Source organism: Cherax quadricarinatus, chromosome 46, assembly GCF_038502225.1.
Source record: "Cherax quadricarinatus isolate ZL_2023a chromosome 46, ASM3850222v1, whole genome shotgun sequence".
NCBI lineage: Eukaryota > Metazoa > Arthropoda > Malacostraca > Decapoda > Parastacidae > Cherax > Cherax quadricarinatus.
Genome location: NC_091337.1, coordinates 20,377,593 through 20,404,128, shown reverse-complemented (window position 1 = coordinate 20,404,128; position 26,536 = coordinate 20,377,593). Strand labels below are relative to the sequence as shown.

The following is a 26,536-nucleotide window of genomic DNA, read 5'->3' as shown; positions in this document are numbered from 1 at the left end:
AAGGTGCCTGTCTCTCCTCGGTAGACAGCCATTGGAAACAGCAGCAAGTTGCCCAGGGATATGCTGCTTGCATGAGCACCATCGACCCTCCCCAAGAGGTCCAAGAAGCCAGTGACTCCGTTAGCAGCCCGATGGAGAGCTGTCCTAGGGACATGTCAGCGTCCTGGTGGACGCCAAGTTGATTGAAGATCCCAGGCCCTCGTGTGCACGGATGTTGAAGCTTGAGAAACTGAGTACACACTGCCTGTGGCACACCTGGCAGCTGCCTCGCGGTCGAACTCCACGATGCTGTCCCTGTAGTGTAATTTCCTGTGAGCCCGGCACTCCCTGCAGTGTCATCGCGGGTTAGGGGAGAAGTACCCTCTACAGATGGGGTGGCGCTGGGAGTTGGGTGGGTGAGGCGGAGGAGACGCGCAGGGGTGAGGCCTTATGAGAGGGTCACTGTTTACTACACACGCACGCTCACACAGCCATCACAATCCGATTTATATTGCACTTGTAGCAGGAACCTGTTCGACTTCTTGAAAACTATTTTCATACAGGAAATATTTCCAATATCTACTAGTAGAAGACTGAAGAGTCTCAGAACACGGACGTTGACACTGATGGAAATTATTATACTCGAGAGCAATGTAGACGATCACTAAAAATAAAAGAGGAAAGAATAAATATTTCCTGGACCAACTGAACACAAGGAGAATCAATGAAAAAAAATTGGTAAAAAGGTGAAAAGCAGAGGTGGGAAGAACGGAAAAATGAAGAAGAGAAAGAAAGGGACAGATAATGACTACTAACGTGTAAAATAAACCCAGTGACAAAGAGAAGGGTGGTGGAGGCAGTGAGCACTATATGGACATCAGTGGACCAAGACTACCACAAGATATCAGAAACTATGCTTGGATAAGTATAGAACTTTTCGAGAGGAAACTGATCATGTACTTCCACCAAGTGGAAGATCAACCAGGTTGTGATGGATACCTAAAGGACATTTCCGGGGGCAATGTCCCCGCGGCCTGGTCCCAGATCAAGCCTCTTGGGAGGATCTAGGTCTGATCATTTAGTCTGTTACTGCTGGCCGCATGCAGTTTACCTGGAGTTTACCTGGAGAGAGTTCCGGGGGTCAACGCCCCCGCGGCCCGGTCTGTGACCAGGCAGTCCAAGGTCCTGGAACTTTGATCACTCCAAATGAGTGACAAAGGTCTACGAACCAAAACGTATCCAAGTCGGACCGAAACGTCGTAAGCATCTCTTTGTTCTTCAATTAACATTAATACATAGCATTTCACGAATATTTATTTTAAGCAACACCTAAAATCCTTCCAGCAGTTTTGGAGTTTTCTTACACATCAATATTTTCTCCGGAATATGACCTCGGCTGGTCTAGATTTTCTGGCATATTTGTATATAAAATGTACCCCCTTGGAAATTGGCACGGTGACTTTTCGAAGTTCTGTGTTAAATAAACATTATCACTGTGTATACTTGTAAAAAAAAAATCTCTAGTTTGCACAGTCATAGGTAGTGAACCTAAAACAGATTAACAGTGAGCTAAAACAAAGGTACCTATTTTAAATGGTAAGTGGGCAGGTGTGTGAAAATGAGCTTCAACTTGACAGACGGTATATAATAAATCATACTACCGTACTATCTCTGCTGTGTTATCTAAAGTCAATTCTTAATCATTTATAGCAGTTATATACCTTTAAGAATTATGTGCCTAATTCAGACATGAAGGGAATTAAAAGAGCAGCTTGTAAGAGTATATATATATTTAACCAAAACGAAGTTGATCGTATCTTTATTCTTGAAAGTAGTCCGAGTTAATAGTTGCATTGCTGCCTGTGTATTATAATGGTTCATATTGTTTCAGTTACAGATAAGCGGGCTGTACACCAAGCTCGGATCCTCACTAACTATAAAAGATACATTGTTAGGCTTTATTGGGTTATCTTAAGTTATAAAAGTACATATTTTCACTTTATTGCGTAATCTTAGGTTAAATTTTATATGAATTATAATATAAAATCCTTGTAAAAGTTTCAAATTATATACGGTCTAAATGAAAATTTGCATCTATTACAGCCTATTCAAAATAAAAGTTAACAAATTCAGGTAAACAAATGTACCCGCTAAATTACCTTTGTCTACGTCGGCCTGTTGGTCTAGGGGTATGATTCTCGCTTCGGGTGCGAGAGGTCCCGGGTTCAACTCCCGGACAGGCCCAAGGTGGTTTTACTTCCAGATTAAAATGTTTATTACTATTGATGGAAAAAAATACCTTTAGGGGTTAGTGAAACATCGGGGGAAAATCATAGTTGGTAACTGATCTAGTGTTTAATATAACCTGTTCGAGACCTGTGTGAGCTAGGTTGTAGATTATATTAAGCAGATTTGTATGCAAACACGATAAGCCTTAGATTATAAAACTAAGTAAAAGTAAAATTCACGATGTATTAAAATCGAAGACTTGTGATAGCGTTTTCCATGTTATCGTGGTTGTGTAATAGTAAATAATGGTCCCAATTTTATTATGTATAAGAGAAATGAATTCTAATACCTCCCATCACGTATTTGGTATACTATACATGCATGTGTGTGTGTGTGTGTGTGTGTGTGTGTGTGTACAGTGGGTATGTTATGTATACATTTATTGATGTTTTATATGTAGAAGGTTAATGATAAACATTGTATCTGTTTATTCCCGAATAATATTTGCATGATATTCAATCAAATTTAATCATACCATCAATTATATAAGGTATAAAAAATATCGTATGGTATTAGTATTTTGAAAGTCAAGCAAATGAAACTTGTGGTTCAACGGCCGTGATCGTATAGTGGTTAGTACATTGCGTTGTGGCCGCAATAACCCAGGTTCGAATCCTGGTCACGGCAAACAGTGTGTTTTTATGTTTTTTATTTAAGCATTAGATCCATGAATTCTTTAGCAGACATTTCATGGAATGCGATGTGTAATTATTTATATTATCCCTTTAATGAAATCCACTTCACTGCTGCTTGCTTTCAAGAGGTTCCTTTATGCCGTCGAGGGGTTTCTGATCCAAAAATTGGATCAGCTCTTCCCTTTCATTCAACGAACCTTAATGCCTCCGATTCCTCAGTGCTATATGATGATAATGGTTTACTAATGGCTGGCAAAGAATGTCAGATGTGCTCGAACAAATTTTCTTAGGTTTGTGTAACTTAACCCGATGTACCTAACGTGTGGAGATTTGAGACTAATTCCTTCAGAATTTTAAAGGCGTAAAATATGATTAATCGTTCTCTCTTGCATTACAGGGAGTACAATTCAAGGGTCTCTAAATGTTTCCAATAATTTTGGTGCCTGACTGAATCTATATAGGGAGTGAAGGTTCGTTGTACATATATCAGTTCTGCGATTATGCCTGCTTTACAAGGAACTGTTAGTGTGCTGCAATATTCCAGTCTGGAGAGAGAAAAATACTTAAGAGTAGTATCATTGGCTGACATACCTTGTTTTAAAGGCTGTGGTTATCCAGCCTATCAATTTTCTTGCGTTTGTGATCGCAACACTTGTGTGATCCTTAAAGGTAGGATCTGATATTATCACTTCCAAGCTCCTCACATTCATTTTCTGCACTACTGAGTTGTTTGAGTATGATTTATATTCTGTTCCAGTTTTTAATGCCTTGATGACGGTGAGGGGCACTTGCAGCAAGGAACTGGGCTTGTTCTCTCTCCTTTCTTGGATCGAACCTGAGTGCCTCCCATTCCCCAAGTGCTATATTATTCCTGTGGAGAACTGGTTAGATAAGTACACTTTCCTGCATGAAACAAACATAGCAGCCCTTCCCTGGACATCCCTTTGGGGTGCTGTTCCAGATTCCACAGTGGCTGTTGATTAACAATTTTGTTAGAAAACAATTTGCCCCAATGGAGCGTATATCCAGCATTTCACTATCATCTGAAATGCGTAGTGGTACTCGCTTGGTTTGGGCGCAAAGCCCTCAAATTATGACCTTGAATAGGACAGCCTTAATCACCTTGTCAGCTCATGGGCTGCAGTTCATTTTTGGTGATACAAGCGAGATTAAGCCTTACCTTGTTCGTATAAACGTGAGCTTGACTTAAGAAATCGTAATGACACGATTGCAAATAAACCATACCCCCGGCCGGGATTGAGACTCTATGACCGCGGGTTCAATCCCGGCCGGGGGTATGGTTTGTAAACGTGAGCTTATGGCGATGACAGCGCCATTAAGGCAGATATCGGTGACTTGACTGAACATTAAAATGGTATAAAATACCGACAGGTTGTTAGGTAAGACACATATGCAACAGTTAGGTATCTTTATTTCGAAACGTTTCGCCTACACAGTAGGCTTCTTCAGTCGAGTACAGAAAAGTTGATAGAAGCAGAAGATACTTGAAGACGATGTAATCAGTCCATCACCCTTAAAGTTTTGAGGTGGTCAGTCCCTCAGTCTGGAGAAGAGCATTGTTCCATAGAATGAAACAATATGTTATTGTTTCATTCTATGGAACAATGCTCTTCTCCAGACTGAGGGACTGACCACCTCAAAACTTTAAGGGTGATGGACTGATTACATCGTCTTCAAGTATCTTCTGCTTCTATCAACTTTTCTGTACTCGACTGAAGAAGCCTACTGTGTAGGCGAAACGTTTCGAAATAAAGATACCTAACTGTTGCATATGTCTTACCTAACGACTTGACTGAAGGCTTGAGTGTCTCGGGGAATGTTGACTCGTGTTCACCATTGCGTTGGGTCGGGAATGTTCGTTGCAATCACTCAATACAGGTTGCACTTCGTCATTCGGTACCATCATTTGTTCATAGTTTCTTGGAATTTTCCACATCAGGGAGAACATGGAGATGCAATGAACACTACGTGATTAGTTCTACTGCGAATCTCGTATAAGGGAACTAGTTTAACTCTCCTAGTTTCTTGAGATTGTCAGAATGAACTAAGCCAAGAAAGCATTGGTCAATACTGTCCCTTTGTCTTTTAACGATAAGGCGGCAACGCTCTCGCCCATTCCTTGAAGGAATCTAAGGCCTACCACACAGGAATATGCTGAACTCGGCTTTATATCTCTTCCTTGGTACACATTGCAACAGTATTCAATACAAGAGGGTAGGTTTCTAGTTATCTAGCTACAGACTAGAATTCCTAATAGTCCCAACTTATAGATAAAGTGGGATGCAGGTTTTCCCTTAATTTTTCTGCTAAGGAGAAAGAGTAATTACTCTCGTTTAATCTTGTGTAGTTGATCAGGAACTCTAGTAAGGAGAGGAAGGTGTGCCTCGTGACGCTATGATACATACGTATGTTCCTCATAAAGCTCTTTGCGAAGAGGGAATAGTCCACTAGCCCCTTGCGGGAGGGCTAAGTCCCTCAGAGGGCTGAGGGGGGGGGCTGAGAGATACCCCTGTTTACTGAAGAATTGTCTCCACAATTCCTATGGGTTCAGTGGTTTCCTTGATTCAAATTAAATAAATTGAATTTTTCCATAGAATAACTGAAGTTTGGTATCACTAAATATCACATTTTTTCCCATGGCCCACTTGAGGATTTGCTGTGTCCTCAATTGATGCCACTCAAACAGATTTTGGTATCTGCAAAGGATGATACAGTACTGCGACTCGTGTGTCTGTCGGGTATGAGAATGAGAAAGAATTAGGGTAAGTACCGAGCCATGAGGAATAAAGCTTCTAACTAGCAGCTTCTGATTTTACTTTGTTGACTTTGAGTCCCATTTATGAGAATTTATATTCATCTACCCACCTTTCTAGTTAACTCTTTTGCACGCATTTAGTGTGCAATTATTTGTCCAAGGTTTTTGCAAAGTCTATGTATACATCTGAATTTTGTCTGCCATTATATCCGATTGTTGTAATGGTCCAAGAATTGCGAGAGGCATGAAAGATTTGCTCTAGACCATGCTAAAATTGTTAAAAATCATTTTACCGTTGTTACCATTGATACTCAATTAAACTGTAATTACCCCCTCTCATTTCAAAAAAAAAAAAAAAAATCATGAAATAAAATAATATTTTGTTGACAATTTGCGCAAAATATTTCGATCCACTGGCAAATAAAAATATGGCATTCACGTCGGAAAAGCAAATTTCAATAATTCGTATGCCTTTGCATAATTAGTCATATGATTCATTGTTGACATATAACAGTTGGAAGATTAAACACATGATAAGCTATGCGTTTAAGATAACATTATTAGTGTGATTGTTGATACCGCGTCTTGATTAGCTTTGAGATGTTTGTCAGTTTTCAAACATCACAGGTCATGAATAAGACCCAGTTCATTTCTTGCCTTGGTTTTAATGCTGAGCATAGAAAATTCAAGCTTACAGCCATACGTTGTGCCAAATTTGATGAGGATTCTGAGAACTCTTGTCATTGTAAATAAAATATTCAACCCAACCCCAACTTTAGGTAAAAAGGTGCCAGATCAGTGTCCCGAGTTTTTCAGCATGTTCTCGCAGGACAAATGTCACAATACTTTCATTGTGACATCCTCGTCCCTGTTGACTCCTTTCTCCAATAAAAAAAAAATCACAATCCTTGCAATAATTTCATTATTTTTCCAGATCAGAGAAATATTCACCGATTCTTTCATAGAAATTAAATGTTGAATGATACCAATAAACATCTTTTTGGTCACTTTAAACAGCGTTGTCAGTTCTGAGAACATGAATCCAGCATTTGCCTCTACTCTGCGTTGGTAAATGTTGAAGCTTGTTATATAAGCTGGTAACCTCGTCTTGATCTGTAAGAATATTCACCATTATTTCCTTGTAGTGAGAGGTTTAGCCGGCGAGAAATGCCACCTTTTGAATGAATGCATGATCAGTTATTTTTCAATGAAATTCTTGCTCGTCAACAGTTCTTTCCCGGAACATAGCGATTCCTTCTCAGCTTCAATACTTTGTATAATGCTTTTTCCCATGATCACCAAGTAACCATAGCACAAGTATCCTGAATTTGGCTCAACCTCTTCAGACAATACTTTGAAAATTCTGGAGTTAGTGGCAATGCCTCAGATGTGATCAACAACGTCTGAGAAGATATTGATAAGATCAGAGGGAGTGTCTTCAGTCAAAACATATATATGAATGAAGTATGCAGTGGGTGAAAAGCATGGAGGGGGGAAGGGAAACTTGCTTAACGAACGCTTGATACTCAGAAAAAATGTCCATCAAGGTTGTGGCGCCATATCAGTGCTCATGCCAATTACAGTAACTGCTCTAGCCTTTTGTAAGCGATAAAATTCTGAACCGTCCTGAGATACTGACGATCAGCGACTGGGACAACGAATATTACTCTTTCGCTGAAACCTCCTTCCAGGTACCGAACATAAACAAGCAATTGTGCAAAAGACGCAGTATCTGTTCATTTATCTAACTGAAGCGCCAAGTAGGGGGGCTTGTTTTCATTTCTGCAAATATTGATCATCTCAGATCATGTCATACAGTTGTTTGAAAGTGATATTTGTTTCATCTTTTTTGCTTATTGCTCCCCAAGGTCAAGCATGTGCTTCTGTTAGTTTGATGATATACTCTCCTTTTGTATGGGACTCTTACATTCAGCAATAATGAGAGTGAAATAGAAGGCTTAAGAACAAAGTGACCAATTGAATCCACATGGCAAAACTTGTGAATGAGCTCTTTCCTTTTAAAGAAATAAATGCCTTTCCCTGGGTATCATGCACGATTTCGTTCAAAATACTTCTTAAATTCGCTGGGTTTCGTGTTCTCCCTAATAAGAACTTTATTACAAAGAACATATTGATGCTTCTCAATTGAGTTGCCAACAGTGCTAATAGAGCCCCCATGTAGAGAAACGCTTCTTTGATCATTTCTTTCCTGAAGCCATGATTCACAGATCTCGTCTCAGATGAGCGAGACTTACTTACTATCAAAACATCTTGCAAAATATTTCTTAAACGTGTCATGTTTCATTTATTTATGAAATTAAAAAAAATAGAATGAAAGAAAACGGAAAACTATTTTTATAACTTGAATTTATGACCAGAGCTTTGGTAAGAAGGGTAAGGAAAAAGGATGGGTAAGGATAGAAATATGGAAAAGGGGTGAGATGGGGAATGAGGTAGGATATAAAAGGAAAGTGGCCCAACCACTTTGGTGCAATATAAAAAGTGTGTATAATAACAAAATTTATTGTAAGGGGTATAACACTTACCCATCACACACAGATATATAGGTGCAGGACTGAATTGGTAATAGATATAAAAGTTGCATTTTTTCCGATTGCAAAACGAAAGCTTCAGCGACAAGGCAGGCGATAATTATATAGACAATTCATAGATAATTACTGGACACATTGGCTTCTTTCAAGGTGGTGTCCCGCCATAGTAAATATAGCGAATTTAATAGATGTGAAAGTAGAAAAGTTATATAAGATTTCTCCATAATTAGGGGCGATAAAATTCTTAGTAGACATAGAAGGGTTCTGGTGTTACCCAATCATCTTCATCTGCAGGGAGGTTGCTCAAGATCATTGGTCGTTGGTAATCGTCTTTATGAATGAAGCGACACAGCCTCTGTGGAAGAGTCATTCTTTGGGTCCTGTGGGGAGGAGTGTTAATGATATAGTCGGTAGTATTTTCAACTTGAGGAGGATTTTCTCTATCTGGTATGTAGAGTTCTTGCATTGCATAGAGTTGCCTCTTTTTCAACATATCAAGGCGTACATTTAAGGCAGTAATATCTTGTTGTACGTGTAAACCTGCCATTTCGATTTTCTCTCTCCTCCTGGTACCCGAAATAAAGCGGAGAGCTCTATTCTGGACCCGTTGTAACCGTAGCATGTTGGTTTTGGTTGTTAACGACATTGGGACACACGGGTATTCAAGTATAGGTCTTCTCATCATTTTATACAGATGTTTTTTGACGTGGGAAGAGGCTTGATTAAATCTATAGAGACTGCTAAGACAGGCTTTGGCTATGTTGATCTTTTTATTGACGCGAGATGTTGAATGGAGCAGTCTGTCTATTTTATATCCCAAGACCTTGTTAGGGTTTCTAAATGCTACAGGTGTACCTCTGATGGAGATACATCCTCTTGTCTTCGATGGTTGATGCAAAACATCCTATTGTACTAGCAAGGACTTTGTCAGGGTTGGTAGTTATTCTCCATTTCTTTTCCCAGTTAGATGTTCGACGAAGTTCAATATTAATTTTTTCAATGACCCTCTCATACTTACATTTTCCTGTTACAGAGGTTGACGAGACGACATGGATAACGTCATCAGTAAATTGTTATAATTGTATCATTGAACTCTGGTTGGGGAAGATCATTCACATAAATATTGAATAGAATTGGACTAAGACATGATCCTTGTGGGGGACCATCTGTGGGTATAAAAGGCTCTGTTGACCTGCCGTGAAAGGTGGGAATGATTTTTCTTTGAGTTAAGAAGTTATATATAAATCTGAGATAGGTCCAGTTATGGTCAGGTAGGTCAATAAGTTTATATACAAGACCATCATGTCATAAGCTATCAAAAGCTTTATTAACATCTTTGGTGGCAATTAGGGCAAGATTGCCCTGATGTTTCAGGCTCGCTACAGCATCGAAAATAGTATTATTGCATGATGGGTACCTCTTGAGTCCTAAAACCGATTTTTTTTCAGTAAAGAGGTGGTTAAACTCCATATAATAGTTCAGTCTATTGGAAATGATCTCAAGAACTTTGCCAGTGACTTCAAGTTCCCAGGTTGGTGGATGTTTTTATGGGTTTTTGCAAGAAAAATCATCCTCGCAGTTTTAAAAACCACTGGAAAATGACCAGAGGCCAAGATTGCATTAAAGATATTGACCAAAGACTGTTTACAATTTCTGGGTAGGAACTTTATTTGTTTCATTGTTATTCCCGAGAGACCAGGGGCTCTATTTCGCATTCTTCCAATCTCCCGACTAGTCTCAAGTAGTGTAATAGGTCTAGTAAGAGGGTGGGCATCTTCAAGAGTTGATATATCGATGGAAGGTAGTGGTTGGAGATCATCTAAGTTCTCATCTCTCCAGTCATTGACCAACTGATAGTGATTATTATTAAATCGACGACTGTTGTTGTGGGATAGAATTTTCTCTCATACATCACCCATCAAATTAGCCTGATCCCGTGGATCATAAAGTTTAATCTCAACTTCCTCATCATCATCAGTGAAAGTATGAGTTAGGTTAGCTGGGAGCCTTGTGCTTTGCCCCTAAAAGTTGCCGAATCTTGCTCCAAATTTTTTTAGGTTCGCGTTTATACTGGTTAGCTTGGAGAACTAGAAATTTCCATAAGTCACGTTTGTGATGACTAATCATGGTAATTAATTCCTACCTCAATCTTTACAGTGTAGCCACTGGTGGTTGTCGCGTTTGAAGATGTCTTCGACGTTGATAATTTCTCATACAGTCTCTAATTTCCCTAGTAGGTTTATTTTGTTGGTAGATCTTTGTGGAGGCTAATTGGCAAGTTGCATTAGTAGCATCAATTATTCGATTGTGAAGGGACCTGATCGCGTCGTCAATTGCAGTGCAAGGTAAATTTTCCAATTGACCCCTGAAGGGGTCAAATCCTAGGGTGTTGAGATTGGGTTCAGGAGATACAGGTATTCTAAATAGAGAAGTTTGTATCTAAAATTAAATGAGAATAATTTAACTTGAGTAAGTCTATTAACTTGAGCATTGAACGAATGCTATGTGGACCATTCACTGTCAACATTTAAAGTGAACTCTCCTTGGATAAGGATAAGCCAGCGGTTGTATGAATGGTAATCTGTAACGACTGAACAACTCTCACAAGAGTAAGGCTAGGTACTGATTTATTGTAATGCCAATGATGGCACTTTTCAAATAATTTATAATCTCACGACCTGAAAATATTTTGTGCTCGCAACACTTTTCAGGTAGGAGAGAGAGAACTGGAAAATGTCCACATAGCATCAATAAAACTAAACTACTGATAACACATCAATGTACTTTACATTGTTCTGAATGTTCTCTCGGGAACGGAGGAAATACTGATATACATTGAAGGTACTTGAGGGCCTGGTCTCTAATCTACACAGTTCTAACTTACTGGAGTGAAAAAAAAGGAGAAAGTGTGGAATTAACCTAGTGAAGAGCAGTGGAGAAAGGATGGGGTGGGGCTATACTTGGAGATTGTTCGGGCGTCAGTGCCTCACGGCCCGGTCCATGACAAGGCCTCACAGTGGATCAGGGCCTGATCAACCAGGCTGTTATTGCTGCCCGCACGCAAACCTACGTACGAATCTCACCTCGATTGATCGGGAACTGACTTTAGGTGCCTGTCCAGCTAACTTCCTCTTGAAGACAGCCAGGGGTATATTGGTAATCTCCCTTACGTATGCCGGGAGTCAATTGAACAGTCTTGGGGTCCCTGACACTCATTGTGTTGTCTCTTAGCGTACTCATGGCTTCCCTGCTTGTCACTGGGGGGAGGGGGGAATTGTTGCACCGCCTGCCGAGTTTTTTTTTTTGTTTTCGTAGTAAGTGATTTCCAAGCGCAGATTTGGGACTAGTCCCGCTAAGATTTTCCAGTTTTATATTAGTATGTATCTTTCTCGCCTGCGTTCCCAGTAATTTAGGTGTTTTATGGTACCTGTACATGCAGTTAAAGTTCTCTGTATATTCTCCAGGTCTGCAATTTCGCCTGCCTTGAAAGGGGCCGTTAGTGTAAGCAATATTCCAGCCTAGAGAGAACAAGCGATTTGAAGAGAATCGTCATTTTCTTGTCGTCCCTAGTTTTGAAGGTTCTCATTATCCATCCTGTCATATTCCAAACAGATGTGGTAGACATCTCTGTATTGTATGGTTGAAATTTGTTTTATACTCCGATCCAGTTTTTGTTTCTTCGAATTTTCCCATAGCGGAGTAATTGAAATTTGTTTTCGTTGAATTTCATATTGCTTTCTGAGATCCAATGAAAGACTTGGTTAATGTCCCCTTGGAGATTTGCAGTGTCGTCAGTGGATGACACCATCATGCAAATTCTGGTATCAGCAAAGGAGACAGTGCTGTGGCTTACATCTCTGTTAGACATAAAAATTAGGAAAAGGATGGGAGCGAGCACTGTACCTTATGGGGTAGAGCTTTATACTGTAGCAGCCTCTGATTTTAGTGTAGTATTAATTACTCTGTTCTATTTGTTAGGAAGTTACAGATCCATATACGTACCCACTTTTCTTGTTATTCCTTTATCACGCATTTTGTGTGCTATTACACCATAATCGCACTTTTCGAAAGCTTTCGCAAAGTCTGTGCATACTACATCTGCATCTGTTTGTCCTCCATTGCATCTAAGACCATGTCATAGTGATTCAGTAGTTGTTAGAGGCAGGAGCGACCTGCTCTAAACCCATGCTTCACTGGGCTGTGCAATTTTTGGGTATCCAAGTGGTTGGCGATCTTGCTTCTTAGACCCTTTTCAAAGATTTTTATGATGTGGAATGTTAGTGCTATCGGTCTGTAATTCTTTGCAATTGCTATACGTACTCCCCTTCCCCCTCATTTGTGGAGTGGGGCTATATCTTGTTTTTAGTGGCTGGGGGATGACGCCTGTGTCTATGCTCCCTCTCCCAAAATATTTAAGGCATGTGAAAAGGGTTTCTTACAGTTCTTGATGAGCACGGAGTTCCACGAGTCTGGGGATACGGAATTCTACGAGTTACACAATTAGAGAGCACTATCAGCATCCATGATCAGAGACGCTTTATCAACCAGAAGATCGAAAATAGAGATTTTCAAGAAACTGGACAGTTTTCTTCAAGCTTCTACGAGTTTGTGATTGCTAAGGGGCCTACGGGCCGCTAAAAATTGTTGACCAGATGGTCAAGAGAGAAGCTTGGCCTCGGGATACGAGGCTAGGCTCGCAACCTGTCAAAGGTAAAACAAAAATGCGTTAAACTGATACTTTATGGAATTATAGGAACGTGTGGTAATCAGGTTTTATCGCAGTTCTAGTTCCTTGGATCAAGAGCCCTTCACCCGCCCCCTCGAAGGATTATATAAACTTTATGGAAAGATCAATAATGATGGCAGATATTAAACTATAAGTGCAAAACCTGAATGAAGGAGAAGCAGAGCAATAGCTTTTGAAGGAGAAGCAGAGCAATAGCTTTTAAAGTAGAATAGTAGCTTGTTAGAGAATATTCATCCAGGAGAACTGTGGATTCCATCTCACATTGGTCTTCAGATGCATGAATTGGCTAAGCTATATCAGGCATCTGCAGATCTGTGTGAGATAGAATCCACAGTTCCAACTCCTCTTCAAGGGGGGCTCCTTGGCGTGGTGAAGAGGCTCTTGGTCTGAGGAATTAGCCCTGTCGGTCTTCTTCCTCAGACCGAACCTAATTACCCCCCATTCTCCCCTCCCCTATCCCATCCTCCCCATCCTCCCCTTTTTCCATTCCTCCTCCTCCTCCTCACCCCTCCCTTTTGCCCTTCCTCTTTTTAGCCTTCGTGATTTCTCCCACAGGCGTGCTAGTTCCTAGGTAGGGGAAAGGACACCGGGGTCGATCCCATTCCGTTGAGGTTTCTTGGCGGTGGCGTAGTTTGCCGTGGAATCTGGATTGCCTAGGGATGTCCCGATCCCTCTCCGGTATCCCGGAGTAGCTTTGGGTGTCTTTTGGGCGACGGGTGTATCTCTGGAAGCCACCTTTCGGATTCCGGGGGTGGTGGCTGAAGGAGGTATGCTTTGTGGCGGATATCCGGCCGCCCTCTCTTTTGTCCACCGAGGTAGCTCGGCAGATGTGAGGTTGCTATCCCGGATTGCTGGTTTACTGGCATGAAGGGTAGGGTATGGCACGGGTTCCATGCTGCATCTGCGCTACTAGCGGTGTCGAGTCCTCTTGGGCGCGGAGGGAGATTTCCGGCCCTTTCATTCCTCCTGGGAACTATTCCTCCCCGCTCCCCCCTTTTTTTTATTCTTTTTTTTGTTTTTATTTTCTTTTCTTCTTTCTTTTTTTTTCTTAAAAACAAAAAGCAAAGGAGTAACCTAACCATGGCAGCCCTAGTCCATGAAACCACTACCCCCGGGCCCCTTCTTGATACCGCACCCCATTCTGACCCTGCCTTGTGTTTAGACCACTCTTCGGACACTCCTGATGCCCCTGTACCTCTTGCTGGTGCTGTTTCCTCACCCGCTTCAGGTACCGGGGCTTCGACTGACTCCTTCGATTTGTCTGAACTCCGCTCTCCTTTGACTATGCTTCCGGCTTCTCCCTCTACGGTACGGCAATTTTCGAATCGCCCACCCATTTCATGCCGGACCAACTCCGGTCCTACTCCTAAACGCCAACGTCAATCTCCTGATGATGCTCCGTCGTTACCTTCCCATTCTACTCGGAAACGACCGACACGTCAAGCACTCCCTCTCCACGCTCAGTTTCGGACCACACAATGGACTAAATTCTTTACTTTAAGACCAACTTCTTCTTCTGCCTACCTTTCTGACCATAGTATTGCCAAAGCGCTCCTGCGTCATGTTGGCAGAGATATTTCATTTCACGCTCTCAAGAGCGGTACGCGCATCGTCACTGTCCAGAATGCTACCCAAGCTCATGATCTTTCTCTCCTTTCGAATATCGATACTACTCCTATCACTATTGAAAAACATCTTTCTCTCAATTCTTGTAGTGGTACTGTCATTCTGCCCCATACCATAGTCCAACAGAATTTCCAGTCATGTGGCAATGACATTTTTGAACAGCTGGAACTCCAGGATCTCCCAATCCTCAAAGTAGACACTTATGTCCTTCCTGCCCGGGGGCGGAGACGTTACCCTTGCAATGTGGCTCGTTTAACTTTTGACAGCCGAGAACTCCCGTCCTCTGTATATGTCGCGGGACATCGGTTACAAGTTCGAAAGGTGATACCTACACCGCAACAATGTAGAAATTGCTGGCGTTTTGGTCACCCAGCGAAATATTGCAGATCTATGGCCGAATGCCCAGTCTGTGGTGCCGACAACCATTCTAATACATCTTGCAGTCAACCTCCATCTTGCCTTAATTGTAATGAAGCTCACCCTTCGTACTCCCGCCGTTGCCAGGTCTACTTAAATGAACGTGAAATCCGTTGCCTCAAAGAGGCAGAAGGTCTCCCTTATGCTATGGCAGTTACTCATCTCCGCCTCCAAGGGAGACTACCCCGTGTTTCTTATTCTCGTGTTTCCAAACATCCCCCCACTTCTGGGGTCCCATCTTCTGCAGCCTCCTCTGTTGTTACCCCTCCCATAGCCATTACGGCATCTAATCCTTTTGCTGTCCTTGGCTCTGACGTCCCGACTACAACTCAGTCTGTTCTCACATCTTCGCGTCCTTCCTCACAAGCCCCAGTATCGACAAGACCTCGTACGACACCTAATACCAATCGCCCCTCTACTCAGAAGTCCAAAAAATCCACATTGCTCAAATCTTCTTTGCCCCTTCCTTCCCTTCTTCCACCTCCACACGTTACCTTTCCAGTCTCTGTACCTAGTTCTTCCCCTCTCTCTGGCTCTATTACAAGTGTGGAGATTCACCCTCCTCCTCGTACTATGCCTTCCACCCCCGTCCCCTCCCAAGTTTCTCCCTCTTCTGTCACCTCCCAGGTTTCTACCTCTTCTGTCCCCCCCCACACTTCATCTCCAGTCCCTTACACTTTTCCCTCCCCCTCTACTTTGGTACAGTCCATTACTGTCCCAATCTTTACTCACCCTCCTCCTCCTATCTCCAATATGGTTTCCCATACATCTTTGAATTCAGAAACACTTGAAGCCATTTCAGAATATATTGCAGAGACTAAACCTTCAATGGACACTGATTCACTTCCTGTTCCTTCTCTTCCCTCTCCTCCATCTTCACAACCCCATTCTTCGCAACGCTCCGTTCCTTCGCTACTTGAACATCTTCCAATGCCACCACACGTTGACTTTTCTAACCCCTCTAGTCCGTAGGTGCCTTTACCTACAGATTCCTGATATTTTCTTCATCGCCAATCATGGCCTATTTACAGTGGAATATCCGCGGCCTCAGGGGTAATCGGGGTGAGCTTCAGATGTTGCTTTCCAGGTTTTCCCCTGTTGGTGCTTGCTTACAAGAACCAAAATTACACTCGGCTGTTTTCCAACCTATCTCAGGCTATAATTTATTGTATTCTTCGGATCCTTTCTCAGATGGGACCTTTAATGAAAGTGCCCTTCTTCTACGCAATGATATTCCGTACTGTCAACTATTTGTCCATACCTCGCTGCATTACACTGCAGCCCGTATCCACTTGAATAAGTGGTTTACAATATGTTCTTTATATCTCTCTCCTTCTCGAGCATTTTCTATCCCAGACTTTGCCTTTCTTGTTTCATCCTTACCACCACCACTTCTGTTACTTGGTGATTTTAATGCCCACCATTTCCTCTGGGGGGGGTCTCATTGTGACTCACGTGGCATTCAGTTGGAGGCTTTTCTTGCCTCTCACCCCCTCCATGTTTTAAATACGGGTACTCCCACCCATTTTGATCCTCGTACTCATACTCTCTCTTGCATCGATCTATCAGTCTGCTCTTCCTCCACAGCACTAGACTTCACCTGGTCTGTTCTACCAGACTTACATGACAGCGATCATTTTCCGATCATTCTTACTTCTCCTTCCTATTCACCACCTTCCCGTAGCCCTCGCTGGCAATTTGATCGGGCAAATTGGGATCTTTACTCACACCTCACTGCTTTTAGTGAGGTTCCTTCTTCATCCTCCATTGATGAGCTCCTACACATCTTCTCGACATCAGTTTATACCGCAGCTTCTCATTCTATACCCCACACCTCAGGCAGGCATTCTCAGAAGTGCGTGCCTTGGTGGTCTCCTGCTTGTGCTCGTGCAGTACGTTTGAAACGTGCTGCATGGGGCAGGTACCGGTACAATAGAACCGCTGAGAGACTTGTTGATTTTAAGCAGAAGCGTGCGATCGCTCGCCGTGTCATCCGTGAAGCTAAACGCACTTGTTGGCGAGACTATGTTTCCACCATCACCTCTGCTTCTTCTATGAGTGCAGTCTGGAAAAAAGTGAGGAAATTGAGTGGTAAATACTCTCCTGACCCGGCTCCTGTTCTACGGGTCACTGGTGTTGATATAGCAAACCCTCTCGACGTTGCCATTGAACTTGGCACACATCTGGTCCGTATTTCCCGAGGGCTCCATCTATGCCCCTCGTTTCTTTCCTCAAAGTCTGCCAGAGAGTTAGTACCCTTGGACTTTTCTTCTCTCGGAGAAGAACAGTATAATGTGCCTTTTACACTTCAAGAACTGGAGGCAACGCTCTCAGCTTGCCGATCATCGGCAGCTGGGCCTGATGACATTCATATTCGTATGTTACAACATTTACATCGGTCAGCCCTTGTAGTCCTCTTACACCTCTTCAATCTTATTTGGGCACAAGGAGTTCTTCCCCAGCTGTGGAAATCTGCCATTGTTCTCCCTTTCCGCAAACCGGGTACTACAGGACATGATGCCTCCCACTATCGCCCCATCGCTCTTACAAGTGCAGTTTGCAAAGTGATGGAACGCCTCGTAAATCGACGTTTAATGTGGTATTTAGAGACTCACAACAGTCTCTCCGCTAGTCAATATGGCTTTCGTAAGGGTCGTTCTACCATAGACCCCTTACTACGCTTGGATACGTATGTTCGTAATGCCTTTGCGAATAATCACTCAGTTATTGCCATATTTTTTGACCTTGAGAAGGCATATGACACAACTTGGAGGTATAATATTTTGGCCCAGGCCCATTCCTTAGGCCTCCGAGGCAATCTACCATCCTTCCTTAAGAACTTTTTAACTGACAGACATTTCCGTGTTCGAGTCAATAATGTTCTTTCCCCGGACTTCGTCCAAGCTGAAGGTGTCCCTCAGGGATGTGTTCTAAGCACAACACTTTTTCTCCTTGCTATAAATGATTTGGCCTCTGTTCTTCCACCCAATATTTGGTCATCACTCTATGTTGATGACTTCGCTATTGCTTGTGCAGGCGCTGACTGTCACCTTATTGCAGTTTCTCTCCAGCATGCGGTCGACCGTGTTTCCACTTGGGCCACCACACATGGGTTTAAATTTTCAAGTACCAAAACTCACCAAATTACTTTCACTAGACGCTCTGTTATCTCCGATCATCCTTTGTATCTCTATGGCTCCCGTATCCCCGAACGTGATACAGTCAGGTTTCTAGGCCTTCTCTTTGACCGTCGGTTAACCTGGAAACCTCACATTACCTCTCTGAAGGCAACTTGTCACAGCCGGCTAAACCTTCTTAAAACCCTTGCTCATCTTTCCTGGGGAGCTGATCGTCGAACTCTGCTTCGCCTACATTCAGCCCTCGTTTTATCGAAACTCGATTATGGTGACCAGATTTATTCCGCGGCCTCTCCTGCTACTCTCTCTAGCCTTAACTCTATCCATCACCAAGGCTTACGTTTGTGCCTTGGTGCTTTTCGCTCTTCCCCTGTTGAGAGCCTCTATACAGAAGCAAATGTTCCATCCTTGTCTGATCGCCGTGATGCCCATTGCCTTCGTTACTATGTACGCTCTCACGATCTACACAATCCTTCCATTTATAGAATGGTCACCGATATTAGTAGACATTCTTTATTCGTTCGCCGCCCCTGTTTGCTCCGTCCCTTTTCTCTTCGCCTACTTTCACTCTTGTCTTCCCTTCAGTTACCACCTTTATATGTTCATGTAGCATCTCACTTTTCCCTACCCCCCTGGGAAGTTCCAGCTGTTCGGGTCTGTTCTTTCTCACTCCCTTGCTCGAAAGCTCAACTGCCTACGGTGGCTTCCCGCTCTCTTTTTCTTGATCACTTCCACTCTCATTCTCATGCCACCGCTGTGTACACAGATGGCTCTAAGTCTTCAGACGGCGTCGGATTCGCAGCAGTGTTTCCGGACAGCGTCGTACGAGGGCATTTACTATCTTCAGCTAGCATTTTTACTGCTGAACTGTATGCCATTCTTGCAGCACTTATTCGTATCGCATCTATGCCTGTGTCATCATTTGTAGTAGTCTCAGACTCCCTTAGTGCTCTACAGGCTATACGAAAATTTGATACATCTCATCCCCTAGTTCTCCGTATCCAACTTTGGCTACGCCGTATCTCTACCAAACATAAAGATATTGTTTTTTGTTGGGTCCCTGGTCATGTCGACGTACAGGGCAATGAACAGGCAGACACTGCTGCGCGGTCAGCAGTATATGACCTACCAATTTCCTATCGAGGTGTTCCATTTCTAGACTATTTTGCTGCAATAGCTACCCACCTTCGCACCCGTTGGCAACAACGTTGGTCAACTCTGCTCGGTAACAAACTTCATTCTATTAAACCGAGCATAGGTTACTGGCCGTCTTCTTGTCATCAGTGCCGAGGTTGGGAGACCACTCTCTCCCGCCTTCGCATTGGCCACACTCGTCTTACTCATGGGTATCTCATGGAGAGGCACCCTGTTCCTCTCTGTGAGCAGTGTCAAGTTCCAGTATCGATTAGCCACATTCTGTTAGACTGCCCTCTCTATCAACGAGCACGCAGAATTTACCTCCAACGTCGTCTTCGTTCTCCTACTCTCTCTTTACCTTCCCTTCTTGCTGATGGACCCTCCTTTAATCCTGACTCTCTCATTGACTTCTTGACAACGACTGATTTACTCCACAAACTCTGATGATACTTTTCACACTCCCCTCAGCCCTTTCTGGTTCAGTCTCTTGCTGCCCTTTACCCTTTCACCATCCACTGCCCCGCTGTTATCCGTAACCTGTTGCTCATCCATCTCCCTTTTGCCACCTGATGCCCTCGCTTCCTTCCTGCCCTGCAGCGCTGTATAGTCCTTGTGGCTTAGCGCTTCTTTTTGATTATAATAATAATAATCAGAGACAACTCAGAGAGGTTCAAGAAATCCCAAAGTATTTTATCGACAGTAGTATATTACAAACCATTCTGAAAAAATACGCTTACTTTGCTCACTTTGTGTACTCGCCAATTGTGGTTGCAAGGGTCGAGTGTGTGTGAGACCTAATTAATGTCGGCATAAATAACTCATTACGAGTGTGATAGGATATAAACATGTAAATAGTTCATTATCACAGTAACTTGTTCAGCTATCAAAATTTTGGGGCCCCATCCATGGACCCATTGTGTACCTATAATCTTTTTATTACCACCCAGAGGGTGAGTATAGGGTTCATGATCAAGATATTTAACTAACATCCAGAAGAGTAGCAGCTTCTTGGAGAATATTCATCCAGGAGTAGAGTAACAGTGTAAGAGAACGTTAAATCCAGGAGTAAAGTGATAGTGTGTTAGAGAGCGTTCATCCAGGAGTGAAGTAATATTCGTTGAAACTTACTGAACGTTTTTCCATCTGCCATGATTAACGACTTTGATTTTTGTGTTTCCTGACCATGCAGTATAACAGGTAAATCGTATATTCATATGCACTTCAATTTACTTCCCTGTGTTTCTTAACATATCCTATTCCTGATATATTTCCTTTAGTTTTCCTGGGAATGTGGATTTGAATTTTGCCTCAATTCTGATTATTGTAGAGGACGAATAAATAGCTGGAGCTACAGGGTATTTTAACTATTTTTTAGGCCGATTCTGTAGATTGAATGCTCTATTATTAGCAAAATACTGGGCCTGTCCGGGATTTGAACCCGGGACCTCCTGCACCCAAAGCAGGAATCATACCCCTAGACCAACAGGCCTTGTTATGATGTGGCTTAAAAAGACATTTTACGTAATGTTTGTTATTTGGAAAAAAAAAAACTTACAATAAAAGACAATGGGCCTGTCCGGGAGTTGAACCCGGGACCTCTCGCACCCTAAGCGAGAATCATACCCCTAGACCAACAGGCCGCTCTGTTGGTTGCTTCAAAGCATTTCATTTAAGTTTTCCTTTGTTAATTTCCAATAGTGTTTAATTTAATTTTTGTGTGTATTCAGTTTTTTACATTGGTTTTCAGGCCACTCATATTACAGGCACAAAAAAAAAAGTGTAAATTTACCCTAGAACCCAATAAAGTCAAGCAATCTGACTTTCACGAGGATTCCTGACTTATTTTCAGGTAAAAAGATTAGATTTAAAAGAAATTTAGCAACTATAATAATAACATCCATAGTAAGATGTACTATGCTTGCAAAAGAAAACTGCAGTCCTGCTGAAGGAAACCTGTAAAACTGTATATATTAACCGAATTAGTACAACGGATCCCAGTGGAAATGAATCACTTGGACTTTTTTGGGTTATCCCAGGTTCTCTACACATATGCTGCTATGTATGATAATCTGTGTAACTCCATTTGTGTATACCTGAATAAACTTACTAACGAAGTGTGCGGTTAACCTGGTCTGACGTCTTTAGCATTATAGAGCAGGAACAAAGTATACTTACCTAATGTACTCATTAAATAAGCTTATTTTTGTACAGTTGCACATACAGGAAATGCATTTACACAAGTTTTAGGTGATTACAATTGTCTTACATAGAAACATGCCTTAAATTGTCTATAACCCCAAAAAGTCAGTGACATATTTTCATTGGGGTCTGTCAAACTCCATCCAATGAGCTCAGGTTGACACATTTGCCTTATGTGAAACTTATTCTATGTCATGTGTTAAAATAAAAGTTATAGTTGATTTAATCCTATACAATGTCACAGGACAGTCATAATGTGGTGTACCTGGGTATCTATAAGTGTAAGTTTTATGTCTGATAACACCCTTGTCCCCAGTGGATATAAGTCACTTTGTCTAACTTTTTTGGGGTAATCCTAGGTTATCTACACATGCTGCTATGTATGATAATCTGTGTAACTGTATTTGTGTATACCTGAATAAACTCATTTACTTAGTTCTTATCTTGCCATAGTAAAAAAAAATATTCGTATGCTACATACACAACCTAAAATTTATGTACTATATTACACAATGAATCCGTGTGCTGTATTGTACAGTGCGAGTTTAAAATTAACTTTATTTTACGGATTAAAATATCTGAATGTGATATTATTAAGACTCTGATGAAAATTATCCTTTTTTTTTGTGCTTTATTATTGCTTAGGCTAGATCATGATAAGTAAGTTTATTTAGGTACAGGTGCATATAAATACAATTATCATACATAGTTTAACATTGGTGCTATGCATACAGTATATGCAAAAACTGATGTTGTCATATGATATATGACTCCTCAATTATAATCGATGAATCATGGTGCTACTTCCTAGGCGAATTGTGGCCTTGATGACCAAATGATTTTAATTAAATTAATAAAAAACTATATATTTCTAATATATTACCTGTCTAAGTAGTAGTCCGAATATGGCGATGGTGGTATAGTGGTGAGCATAGCTGCCTTCCAAGCAGTTGACCCGGGTTCGATTCCCGGCCATCGCAGGAGTATTTAGTTTTTTAAATTTTGTTTTATTATAAATGAATATTAAATATTAATATATAGTTAGGGGGCGCCCGGGATTGAACCAGGGACCTCTCGATCTGCAGTCGAATGCTCTACCACTGAGCTACACCCCCTTGTGTGTTCTATAGTCGCTGTTTATATAATAATAATAGTATAATGATTACGTTAAAGAATAAGTTTATTCACTCATACACAAATAGTTACATTGATTATCATACATAGCAGCATCTGTGTAGAGAACCTAGGATAACCCAAAAGTCAGTGGCTTATTTCCAGTAAATTAGTCCACACTCAAATTACTGCATGTACAAAATATTCAGTAGTCAGAATTCGAAACAATAACAGGGAGTTTACACTCATGAATTCAGTTGCAAAACCTAATGCGATTAGGAATTTTTTTTGTTTATTATTTATTTATTTAGAAATTTTAGCATACAAACAGAGGTACAAAAAATACAGGTAAGAGCAGCATGCCAAAGCCACTTATATGCATAGCATTACGGGCTGGCTTAAAATTAACTTAAGATTAACTAAGCAATGATGAAATCAGTGATAAGACATTATTGTAAACAGATAACTATAAAATACAAATGAGTATTACAAAGACAGGTCATATGGTTGCATGCATTGCTGTTCATTCAGTAGAATGGAGTATTCTGTTAGGTAGTGTATTTAAAAAAATAACAAAGTTAGGTTTAAAATTTGTGTGATATAATTGTGAGTAACATTTAGGATATACAATTTATATGGTTCAGTTATTCAGTATTTATTTGGTTTTGAGTGAGTAAGTGAACTTTGAGAAGAGACTTGAATTTATAAACAGGTAGTGTTTCTTTTATATTTACAGGTAATGAATTCCAGATTTTAGGGCCTTTTATGTGCATTGAGTTTTTGCATAGCGTGAGATGGACACGAGGAACATCAAAGAGTGATTTGTCCCTTGTATTATGGTCATGTGTTCTGTTGAGGTTGGCAAGGAGATGTTTGAGGGGAGGGTTAATATCAGAGTTAAGTGTTCTATGTATGTAATAAGTGCAATAATAAGTATGGATGTTTTGTATGGTGAGTAGGTTGAGTGTTTTGAATATTGGTGGAGTGTGCTGCCTGTAGTGAGAATTTGTTATTCTAACTGCAGCCTTTTGTTGGGTAATTAGTGGTCTGAGATGGTTAGTTGTTGTTGAGCCCCATGCACAAATTCCATAGGTGAGATAGGGGTAAATAAGAGAGTGATAAAGGGCCAGGAGGGCTGACTGTGGAACATAGTACCGTATCTTCGATAGTATGCCTACAGTCTTGGAAATTTTCTTAGAAATTTGTTGTATAGTTAGTTTAATATGTTTATTATGCACCCCATACCCATCCTGTGGGCGGTAGTCAAAAGATTACAGAGGTACATAATTGGTCCAGGGACTGGACTCCAAAGTTTTGATAGCTGAGCAAGTTACAGAGGTAATGAACTCACAATTTACAAAGGTAATGAACTCACAATTTACAAAGGTAATGAACTCACAATTTACAAAGGTAATGAACTCCAGGTAAGTCTGGTCACAATCATGACAAGTTGCAAAGGTATTTACAGATTACAGAGGTACGTAATGGGTCCAGGGACTGGGCCCCCAAAGTTTTGATAGCTGAACTAGGTACAAAGGTAATGAGCTCAGAAGTTACAAAGGTAATGAATTCTGTAGAATGGTTACTTACGTTTATACTTTGGCTACAATCATGAACAAATTATAGAGTAATGAGCAATTCACACTTCGTTGTATATGTGTATGAAATTTGAGTCTATTATCGAGGTGGATTCCTAAGAATTTTCCCTCTGTTAGCTTTGTGATAGGTGATCCGTTTATCGTTATGTTAAGAGGTACATCTGTAGCTCTGCTACCAAACTGAATGAAGTAGGTTTTGTCAATGTTTAGTGTAAGTTTGTTAGTCCTCATCCAGGTAGATATTTTCTGTAATTCGGTGTTTACAGTATTGGCTAGCGTGACTGGGCTCGGGTGAGAGAAGACGTATGTGGTGTCATCTGCAAAAAGTGTGGGTTTGAGTAATTGCGAAGCATTTGGTAGGTCATTTATGTATAGGAGAAAGAGAAGAGGGCCAAGGACACTTCCCTGTGGGACACCAACTGTAATTGGTTGTGCGGAAGAGCTTGCCCCATTTGCGTACACATATTGGCTTCTGTTGCTGAGGTAAGACTTGAGGTAGTTGAGGGAGTGCCCTCTAATACCATAGTGTGACAATTTTACGTGGAGCAAGTCATGGTCAACTGTATCAAAAGCTTTACGTAAGTCAATGAAGATCCCCAGTGGGACTTCTTTTTTCTCTATTGCAGTGTATATATGTTCTAGCATGTGTATAATAGCATCATTAGTATTTTTATTAGGCCTGAATCCAAATTGGCAGGGGTTGAGAATGTTATGGGGGATGAGGTAGGAGTGGATTCGTTTATGAATTAATTTTTCGAAGATTTTTGAGAGAGGGTGTAAATTGGATATTGGCCTATAGTTATTCAACTCTGTTTGGTCTCCTCCTTTATGGATCGGGGTGACCCTTTGTTAAAGAGTGTTGCAATGATTGGTGATAGTACTTGTGACGCTTTTTTGTATATAAAGGGTGGTAAGGTATTTAAATCTCCTGCCTTGTTTTTCAGTGCGTTGATAATAAGGGAGACTTCGTATGGGTTAGTCGTAGCTAGGAACAGTGTGTTCGGGTAGTTGCCAGTGAGGTAGTCATTTGGTGGGGTATCTGAGCTTGGGATATTATTGGCAAGGTTTTGACCTATAGTGGAGAAGAAATCATTGAGTCTGTTTGCTGTTTCTGTTGGTGGGAGTTGGGGTTCATCTGATTTTGCTAATTTTATTTCGCTATGTCGTGATATCTTTTTTGTTCCCAGAATTTCTGATAGGGTCTTCCAGGTCTTTTTTATATCACCTCGTAAGTTGGATAATCTGTTCTCATAATACAATTTTTTTGCCCTTCTTATCAGGCTGGTTAGGATTGACGAGTAACGTTTTGTTTGGTCTCTGGTTATGTGACCCATTCTGTACTGTTTTTCATATCGGTGTTTTGTATTTATGGATTTGAGAATGCTGGGTGTTAGCCAGGGACTGTTCAGTCTCTTAGCTGTCATCTGTTTAGTTTTTTTAGGGCAGTGCTTGTTATAAAGGTATTGGGTCTTTTTTAGAAAATTATTAAAATATTCGTCAATATCTGTATAGATTTCTAGCTCAGTGTGCCAGTCAATGTTTGTTACTGCTGTTGTGAAGTTATTAATGGCTGCCTCATTGTGAAGTCTGAAGGTGACTTTAGTAGTGTCTTGGGGTATTTTACAAAGAGTTGTTATGAGGAAAGTAGGGTAGTGGTCTGTGGTATTATCTGTAATTATGCCTAATTTTAAAGGGGATATGGTGTTGGTCCAGATGTTGTCAAGTAGGGAAACACTAGTCTCTGTAACTCTTGTAGGTTTTGTTACTGTTGGTAGCAACATGCAGTTACTCATTGTGTTTGTGAATTCAGTAACGTGTGGGTCCTGGTCTTGCAGGAGATTTATATTGAAGTCACCTGAGAGTAGTAAGTGATCTTTGTTCATGCGTGCATCAGTTATCATACTTCCTAGGTTTTGACTAAATTGGCTAATGTTTGATTGTGGAATTCTGTAAGATAAGATAAGATTTCGTTCGGATTTTTAACCCCGGAGGGTTCGTCAGTTCGTCATCGAGGACTGTCTTAACTTATTTCTCCATTGGGGTCCTTAATCTTGTCCCCCAGGATGCGACCCACACCAGTCGACTAACACCCAGGTACCTATTTGCTGCTAGGTGAACAGGACAATAGGTGTAAGGAAACGTGTCGGAATTTCCACCCGCCGGGAATCGAACCCGGGCCCTCCGTGTGTGAAGCGGGAGCTTTAGTCACCAGACCACCGGGCCACACTGTAGATGTTTATCACTGTGAGAGGTTTTTGTAGGTATTTGGATTTGAATTTAGCTATTATATATTCCCCATGTTCATCCCTTGTGCAAGTATTAGTGATACAT

At 41.3% G+C, this 26,536-nt stretch overlaps 6 non-coding genes across 6 annotated transcripts; 3 read left to right on the top strand and 3 right to left on the bottom strand.

The window, feature by feature from the left end:
* Positions 1-2,151: 2,151 nt before the first annotated feature.
* TRNAP-CGG (transfer RNA proline (anticodon CGG)) lies at positions 2,152-2,223 on the top strand. The gene has a single exon. It is a non-coding gene; the product is annotated as a tRNA-Pro (tRNA).
* A 600-nt stretch (positions 2,224-2,823) lies between these two features.
* TRNAH-GUG (transfer RNA histidin (anticodon GUG)) lies at positions 2,824-2,895 on the top strand. The gene has a single exon. It is a non-coding gene; the product is annotated as a tRNA-His (tRNA).
* Positions 2,896-20,712: 17,817 nt separating this feature from the next.
* Positions 20,713-20,784, bottom strand: TRNAP-UGG (transfer RNA proline (anticodon UGG)). The gene has a single exon. It is a non-coding gene; the product is annotated as a tRNA-Pro (tRNA).
* A 79-nt stretch (positions 20,785-20,863) lies between these two features.
* TRNAP-AGG (transfer RNA proline (anticodon AGG)) lies at positions 20,864-20,935 on the bottom strand. The gene has a single exon. It is a non-coding gene; the product is annotated as a tRNA-Pro (tRNA).
* A 1,467-nt stretch (positions 20,936-22,402) lies between these two features.
* Positions 22,403-22,474, top strand: TRNAG-UCC (transfer RNA glycine (anticodon UCC)). The gene has a single exon. It is a non-coding gene; the product is annotated as a tRNA-Gly (tRNA).
* Positions 22,475-22,537: 63 nt separating this feature from the next.
* Positions 22,538-22,609, bottom strand: TRNAC-GCA (transfer RNA cysteine (anticodon GCA)). The gene has a single exon. It is a non-coding gene; the product is annotated as a tRNA-Cys (tRNA).
* Positions 22,610-26,536: the final 3,927 nt, after the last annotated feature.